This window comes from Mandrillus leucophaeus, unplaced genomic scaffold (assembly GCF_000951045.1).
Source record: "Mandrillus leucophaeus isolate KB7577 unplaced genomic scaffold, Mleu.le_1.0 Scaffold303, whole genome shotgun sequence".
Classification (NCBI taxonomy): Eukaryota; Metazoa; Chordata; class Mammalia; order Primates; family Cercopithecidae; genus Mandrillus; species Mandrillus leucophaeus.
The window spans coordinates 1476066-1484386 of record NW_012103177.1 but is presented as its reverse complement, the minus strand read 5'-3'; positions in this window follow the sequence as shown (position 1 = coordinate 1484386).

Below are 8321 nucleotides of genomic sequence, written 5' to 3'. Positions count from 1 at the left end.
TAAATAAAGCATAGGACTAAAATGGGGCTGGGCACAGTGGCTCATGCCTGTAATACCAGCACTTTTGGAGACCAAGGCAGGAGGATTGCTTGAGGTCAGGAGTTTGAGACCAATTTGGTCAACATAGCAAGACCCTATCTCTAGGAGAGAAACTAAAAACAACCAACCAAGTATGGTGGCACATACCTATAGTCCTAGTTACTTGGGAGGCTAAGGCAGCACTTGAGCCTAGGAGTTTGATGCTGCAGTGAACAATAATCACACCACTGTGCTCCAGCCTGGGTAACAGAGGGAGCCCCTGTAAAAAAAATTAAAAAATTAAAAATTAAAAAGGACTAGAAAATCTAATATCCTCATACATTAAAGTATAATAATAAATATTATAATTTCAGGATGTAATTCACATGACCCCATTCTAAAGGTTGTGAGAAATAAATCTTTTGGCACAATATCTATGTTTAGAACTTTATATCTTATGATAAATATGAATATGGAAAAGACAAAGTTACAGAATAAAAATGTTAAATAATTACATTAATAAACAGACACATGATACCTTAAAATCAGAAGGAAAGAAAATTAAGGAACAGTAGAAAATTAGTAAAATTCATCATTATTTTTGAATTGAAGGATAATTATTCAGTTAGCAATTAGACTTGTTTTATCTGAATAACCCAAAAATAATGGATGGTGAATTTAAAAAATAATACCCTTGAGGAAAGAAAGAGCATACTTTATTTTATGTTAAAACTTGCATAAATGTGTGCAGATTTTTGACAGTATAGCTGATCAAGTTGATGCCTTGAGAATCTAACCACTGATAGAAATACAAAAGTTCTTACAAATCATCACTTTAATTCCATAATTATTCTGTATTCATTTCAGGTACTTTAAAACACACCGTTTACAAAAATATTACATAAAATAATTTGTCATGAAAATGTGTTTCCTGATCTCATCATTGGGGCCTTCAAGAGGTAGACTTTTGAGATATTTGTATCTTACCTGGTTGGGAGACATAGTTTCTTAGATTTAAAAAGAGACACTCAGTATTTTTATATACTTCTGTTAGTTAGCAAATTATATTTTCTCTCACCGATTGGATCGGTATCCATTGTTTATTAGTAATTGTGAGTTCTAGTGTCTTTTCAGGGGAATTATATATGGTTGTTGGACATGGAAAGAAACACAGAATATCATAAATTATTTCTGTTATAGAAGCCTGTTATTCTTTCTGGATGTGAGTGAAATACTCAATACTCAATTTTATTTGGTAAGAATGACTATGTGCATCAAATCTAGGCTTAAATATTCTCGACACTATCAAAAATTTTCAGTGTAAACATTGCATTCAATCTTAGAGGGTATGTCTCCTACAAGGTAAGATTTAGTTGTCTATGTGCATATGTGCTGGGGTTAGGCAGCGGAAGATACAGAAAGCTCTAAGATTAACTTCTTACATTTCCTTTGCTATTTTCAATGCTTTTTCTGAATTTCTACTTATTTGACTTCATTAAAAATGAGTGATACTTCAGGTTATTGACATTTACTGAAATTAACTTTAAAATCTGTTTTATATCTTATATTTTTGTTGCTACTGAAAACTTATTCAAATTATTCAATGACCTTTACTGAAAAGGAATATATTTTTGTACATGGTCATTTACTAAAGAGTTTTCCTTAGGTTTTATCAACCAACAATGCTAGCCCTTTGAATCGTGGAGGTCTTCTTTTTCTTTTCACCCATAACACACTGGCAATGTCTATCACCTCTGGCAGACAGCTAACAAAGTCAGAAGGATTTTCAGTCTACTCCTGGCCTCCAACTGCTATTTCTATTCTGTTTCCATGGCAATGGAAATCAGATATATAAAATAATAATAAAAAAGAAATGCTTTTACTTGAGAATTTTCCAAGCTTTTGTCAAGTTTTTGATTTTCTTTATTAAAATACAATGTTTACTTTCAAGTTAAGTAATCAAATACTTAGTAGTTGTTTCTTGAAACTTTATTTTTATTCCAGAATCCAAGTATTTAGGAGAGAATATATTTCCTTTGAAAGGAAAAACAAAGTGACTTTGACATGACTCAGCCTATAATCTGTTTGTCTAGGATATCCAAGACAGCCAAATAGTGTCCTACTGGTTCTCAGTGAGGCTCTAACCCCAGAAAGAAGACATCATTTGCCTTGTTTGGGGTTGGTTTGGGGTTGGTAGGGGATGGAGTATTGCTTCTGAAACTGGTGGAACTGCTGCATAAAATGAAAGAAAGAATCCAATTTCAATTCAGAATGTGTCCAGAGTACAAAGTGATGCTTAAAACATCACAGTGACAATTTTGGAAGCAGATGGATGATGCCAGCTTGGTTCTGTAGAGCTGCTCATGTTATCCCTTCTCAATAGTTAGAGCCTGTTGTCATAGGCTGCTACTCTTTTATCACACCTAAGCTCCCAAAGGTAGATATCAGCTTTAATGTATGCTATCTCTTTTTTTTAAGTATAACTTCTGAGAATTAATTACCTCATTTTGTTTCCTTCATGCTATGTTATATCAAACATCTTCCGTTCTTCTAGAATAATTCATGACTTTGCTACTTTGGGCAAGTAGACAGAGGTGTTTTAAGACCAATTCTGTATTCTTGTGAATAGTATCGTTGCCTCACTAAAATCCATGATTATGGTCACAATCTGATATGGAGCCACAGCTCAAAAATAAGATGCTGGTTGCAGTTATCTTGTTGGTTTTTTCTCTTTCAATTGAGAAAAAATCCACTTTTTACATTTTTATAGAATAAACAGAGCTATAACACGATTTTTTGACCATTTTCATAGTTTATTTCAAATGCTACATACCAGATATATGTTCTAGTAACTTTGTATTTGTTACAACCTTCCAAACCTCACACATAACACATCCCACATAGACATGTCTTTGAAACAGGAATACATTATGTCACAGGTCTACACTCCTCTCTGGCTCCCATGATCAGAGTGACATTAAAGTAACTTAGGCATTTTGCATTATATTTTATTTAAGTTCAATTCATGTCTGTTGAGGTATTTTTCCCATTTTCTGATATTTCCTGGCACTTAGAGATCTCATGACTGCAGAAGAGAATACACAAGTGAAAGCAGAATGATGAAGAGCATGAGAGGTGAACTTCCTGAACTCAAATCTAACACCCTCACTTCTTTACTGTCAAAACTGGTGAGGTTGTTAATAAATATCACCACCCCTTATTTTTCCAATCTATCAAATGGGAACAATAGTTATAAATAGTTAAATAATGTGATTGATGCGAAGATTAAATATATCTGGTACACAATAAACATGTAAACATATTTTACAACTATATAAATTAAACAAAAGGTAACAAAAGTGAAAGTAAGTAGAATAACCATTTAAATATTGCCCAATTGCAATCATTTTTTACAGTAAAAAAGGGTGCTGAAATAATAAAAATGTATAATGTTTGAAATATTTATGTACTTGATAAATTGTTATACTGTTTTGATTGATAAATGTTCTATTGTTTTGATGGGTGTATAAAATAGTTCAACTCAAAAATTACTTTGAAAATTAATCATAAATAATTAAAAGTATAATTATATGTAGCAAAATTAATTTTGAAATTTGCATTGATTTTAAAATAACATAAATACAATAATGATGTTTGGCACATAATCATATATTTAATCAGTTCAGTGTCATTGTTTCTGTCCATAGCAAGGTATCTTGCAGTCCACAGCTCAGGCTTGAGCACCAACTAATACAATGAGTAGAACCTGGGACAGCAACACAACCCCAAACCACAAGGAATTAGCTGTCTCTGATAACTTTGGTCCTAGTGTGCTTGACCATGTCCCCATATTCCCTGCATGATATTCTTAAAATTTCTTGAAGGGAAAATGTTAGTTATACTATTAGAAAGGGTTGAGAGAGAGATTATATTTCTAGTTATCTTTCAAATTTAACCATATGTGTCTCTTTTTGTTAGCTGAGTTTATGTGGAACTTCAATGTACAATTGACCCTTGAACAATGTGGGGATTAGGGGTTCTGACACACTGCTCAGTCAAAACTTTGTATACAACTTTTGAGTACCCAAAAGCTTAAGCTGATTGAGTACCCAATAGCTTCCTGCAGACCAGAAACCTTACCAATGACATAACCAGTCAATTAACATATATTTTTAAGTTATATGTTTTATATGTTGTATTCTTAAAGTTGTGTTATATGTTGTATTCTTAAAGTTAGCTAGATAAAAGAAGATGTTACTAGGAAAATCATAGGGAAGAAAAATGTATTTACTATGTATTAAGTGGAAGTGGATCATCATAGAGGTCTTTGTCTTCACATCGAATAGCCTGAGAAAAGAAAGATGAAGAGGGATTGTTCTTGCTGTCTCAAGGATAGCAGAGGGGGAAGAGGTAGAGGAGGTGGAAGGGTAGGCTGGAGAGGCAGGCACATTTGCTCTAACTTTACAGAAATACATTGTTATTTCTGCCTTTTTGCTTTTTTGTTGCTCTAAAAATGTTTCTAAATAGTACCAATCCTTCTTCCACTATTTGCTTTAGTTTTAGTGCCCATATCCCAGAAGGAGTCATTTTCTAAAAGTAATAAAAAAAAAAAAAAAAAGCAATCTTGAGCAATCCGAATCTTTCTGCCAGATTGTCTAATGTCGTTTCTTTTCTGGCACTGCTGCTTCTACATTTCTGCCTCATCATCTGGCACTGGTTTGGAAGCACTCATCTCTACCATGTTGTGGTCTGTTAATTCCTCTGGTGTGCTGTCTATTTGCTCTTGAATTTCTCCAAGATCTGTATCTTGACACTTCATCTCTCGTTTAATTTTTTTTTTTTTGCCATATCCACAATATCTTTCATGATTTCCTTGATTGACTCTGTCATAAATCCTTTTAAATTATTTGTAACATCTGCACAGAATTTTCTGCAACAGAAATTTTTGTTTGTAACTTGATGACTTTAATGGCTTTTTCTATAAAAATGATGGGATCTTCAGTAATTTAATCTTTCCAGACTTTCATGATGTTCTATGAGGGTGCGCTTCCATAGCATTTGCAATCCTTTTCATAGAGTACCTTTTAATGAAACTTAAAGATCCTTATGACTCCTGATCTAGGGGTTGAGTTAGAGATGTTGCATTTGGGGACAAGACAACTACCCTTTCACGCTGAATTCACTGAGTTCTGGGTGACCAAGGACATTGTCCAATATCAAAAGAACTTTAAAAGGCAATCCTTTCGCAATGTGGTTCTTCCTGACTTCAGGGACAAAGCATCAATGGAACCATTATACAGGCCTTCTTGTTGTATAAACTGTTGTACAGGCCTTCCTGTTGTATAACTAAAAGACTGGCAGCTGGTGTTTATTCTTTCCCTTCAAGGTTCAGAGTTTAGCAGATTTGTAGATAAGGGCAGTCCTAATAATAAACCCAATTGCATCTGTGCGGCACAGAAGAGTTAGCCTCTCCCTTAATTTCTAGTGTTTGCTTATCTGTCTTACTCATAAGTGTCCTTTGTGACATTGTTCTCCAGAATCAGGCACTTTCGTCTGCATTAAAAACCTGTTCAGGCAGATATTCTTTTACCTTAATGACTTTTTTAGTGGCATCTGGGGACTCAGATCCTTCCCCTTTGTATACAAAAACTGTTATCTTGCCATTTTTAAAGCCATACTTCTTTCTAAAGTTATCAAACTATCCTTTGCTGGAATTAATGTCTTCAGCTTTAGATCTTTCACCTTCCTTTGGTTTTAAGTTCTCAAATAATGAATTTGTTTTTGCCCAAATCATATTAGTGTTTATAGCTATGTTTTTCTTATAGCAATCTACACCCACATAAGCTGCATTTTAATGTGAGAATAAAAGATATTCTAAAAACAGTGCAATGTCATGCCTGCTGGTATAGCTGCAGTGACAGCTTGATGAGTTTCCCTTTTTTTGTTGTTTTTTGTTTTTAACAATGGTTCTTATGTTGGATTCATTTATCTCGAAATGGTGGGCAACCACAGCTGGAGACCTCAATCTAAGGTGCATGTCAGGCAATTCAACTTTTCCTTGTAATGTGATGACTTTTCTCAGTTTGGGAGCACTCCCAGCGTCACGAGTGCCATTTTGTTTGGGTTGCATGGTATTATTCAAGGCTTAAGATGTTATACTAAATATCATAAAAAATAGGCAAGAGCACAAGATACTTTTTACTGTGATACACAATTTACTACAGAGATGAACTGCTCAAAAAGAAATTATTACCATCACACTTGCAATATTTGCACTCACCGCAATAGTAACAGGAGGTGACTACAAAATTATTACATTAGTATAGGGTGTATTAGTTAATTTTATGCAGTTTTGTTTTATTATTACATATTTAGGTTTATTTACTTTTCTCTTGACTGTGAATAATATCAGATATTATCTGTAACTGTGCACATAAGTTTTAATAAATTTTAACTTTATAAAACATTTGTGTATATTTTATGTAGTACGTGACAAAAAATAGACTAGTATTCACATATATTTTATGCATTCATGGAATCTTAACTTTTTCTTTTATACATATATATTTCTAGACTACCTAGTTTGTCTGTAAAGTTTTTTCAAATCGTAACAAACCTTCAAAGAAAGTCCATAAAATTGGATCTGCACAATTCAAGCACATGTTGTTCAAGTGTCAACTGTAAGTGCTTTGTGCAACTTTTAGCTTTTATGCTTTGTTAAGAAATGAACAATTTGGGCAAATCTTAACCAGTCAAGACATTGGGACAACAATTCGGCTAGTTCTGTCCCAGGAAATTCCTGTTGTCACCTAGGAATATGACAATGAAAAACTGTTAGTGTCATTGTTTTGACTTTTTAAATTTAAGTTACTGCAGAATCAACAATGTAATAACATTACCTAGTTTTAAAAGTCCGTGACAATCAACTTGTTTCGGTGTTGGGATGACAATATGCAATCCATTGTATTTTTTTCCCTAACTAATCACATGATTACGTACACTTTCTACATGAAAACAAATATAAGAACAAATGTAAAATTAAAATATAACTTTTTTCAACATGAAGAACATTATAATAAACTGGCCTTTATCTAACAGGTGATAATCAGATGTTAAATAGAATAATTAACTTAATCCAGGATGAACCTAGGAGCATTTTGACATTACCTTGCCATCAGGAGTTAGTATCAATGTTTCTGAAGAGAAGTAAATTCTCTCTATTGCTATCACTCTCTCTTTATTTGAATTGCAGTTTTGAGTTAGTTTTTTGAATATTTCCTTTTTCTATTCATTTGCCTTAAAACTATCAATAATTTTTGTATTAATTAGGTAAATAGTACACAAATTAGCCTTTTGAATAATTCATTTATAATATAATACCTGTAGTCTTTATAAGACTATAGGTAGACAACATAAAATAAAATTGATAACATTTACTCTTAAATAATATTAATGATAAAAAATGAAATCTAAATGCCAGGTTTAGTGAAGTAGAATTGGACTTGGAGAAATGGGAGTCTGTAGACAAAAATACAGAAAGGAAACTCATACCCATACTGTTAATATTAATCGGGCCAATAATCAGTATAATTTGATGCATTTCAAAGGTTGATTAATAATTTAAAGTTCATCTGAAAATAAGTGAAAAAACAATTTACTCTGATTCAAAAAAACTTAGAAAATGAAAAAGGAAATTTTAAAATTCCAAACTTATTTATCTTTATTTTATTAATTCAGTAATTAAATTGGCTTTAGCGTTGTCCAGCCAATTATTTCTGAAAACAAGTACATCAGTATTTGTATAATTCTAATTATTTGCTTGTAATAAAAATTTTTTGATGTCAAAATAGCAGGATAAATGTGGTCAAATTGAAATTGCCTCTATACTTTTAGAAGATCATGTCTTTAGAGAACCATCTAGGAAAGACCCTCTCAAATATACTGCTTTTACAAGCAAATAAAAACATTTTTACAAATGCTTTGGTTACTAATTTACCAACATTAAACCCCAGCATAGAAGATGCAAGAAAGCAGGACTCCTGAAGCAATGGACCAAGCTCAGGAATATAATTGAATATAGAGATTCCTGGGGACTTGTTTTGAAAAGACTCAAAATACACATAGGAAAGGCACAAAAATAAATGTTCACTCATCTCTGCATAAAAAAACCCAAAAAATAAAAACAACAGCAACGAAAAAAATTTTTAAAGCAGATTTTATTTTTATTTGAAAGAGCTCAAGTACAAAACATTATAAATATGTATGTATTTGTGTGTAAACATGTGTGTACATATATATAATTA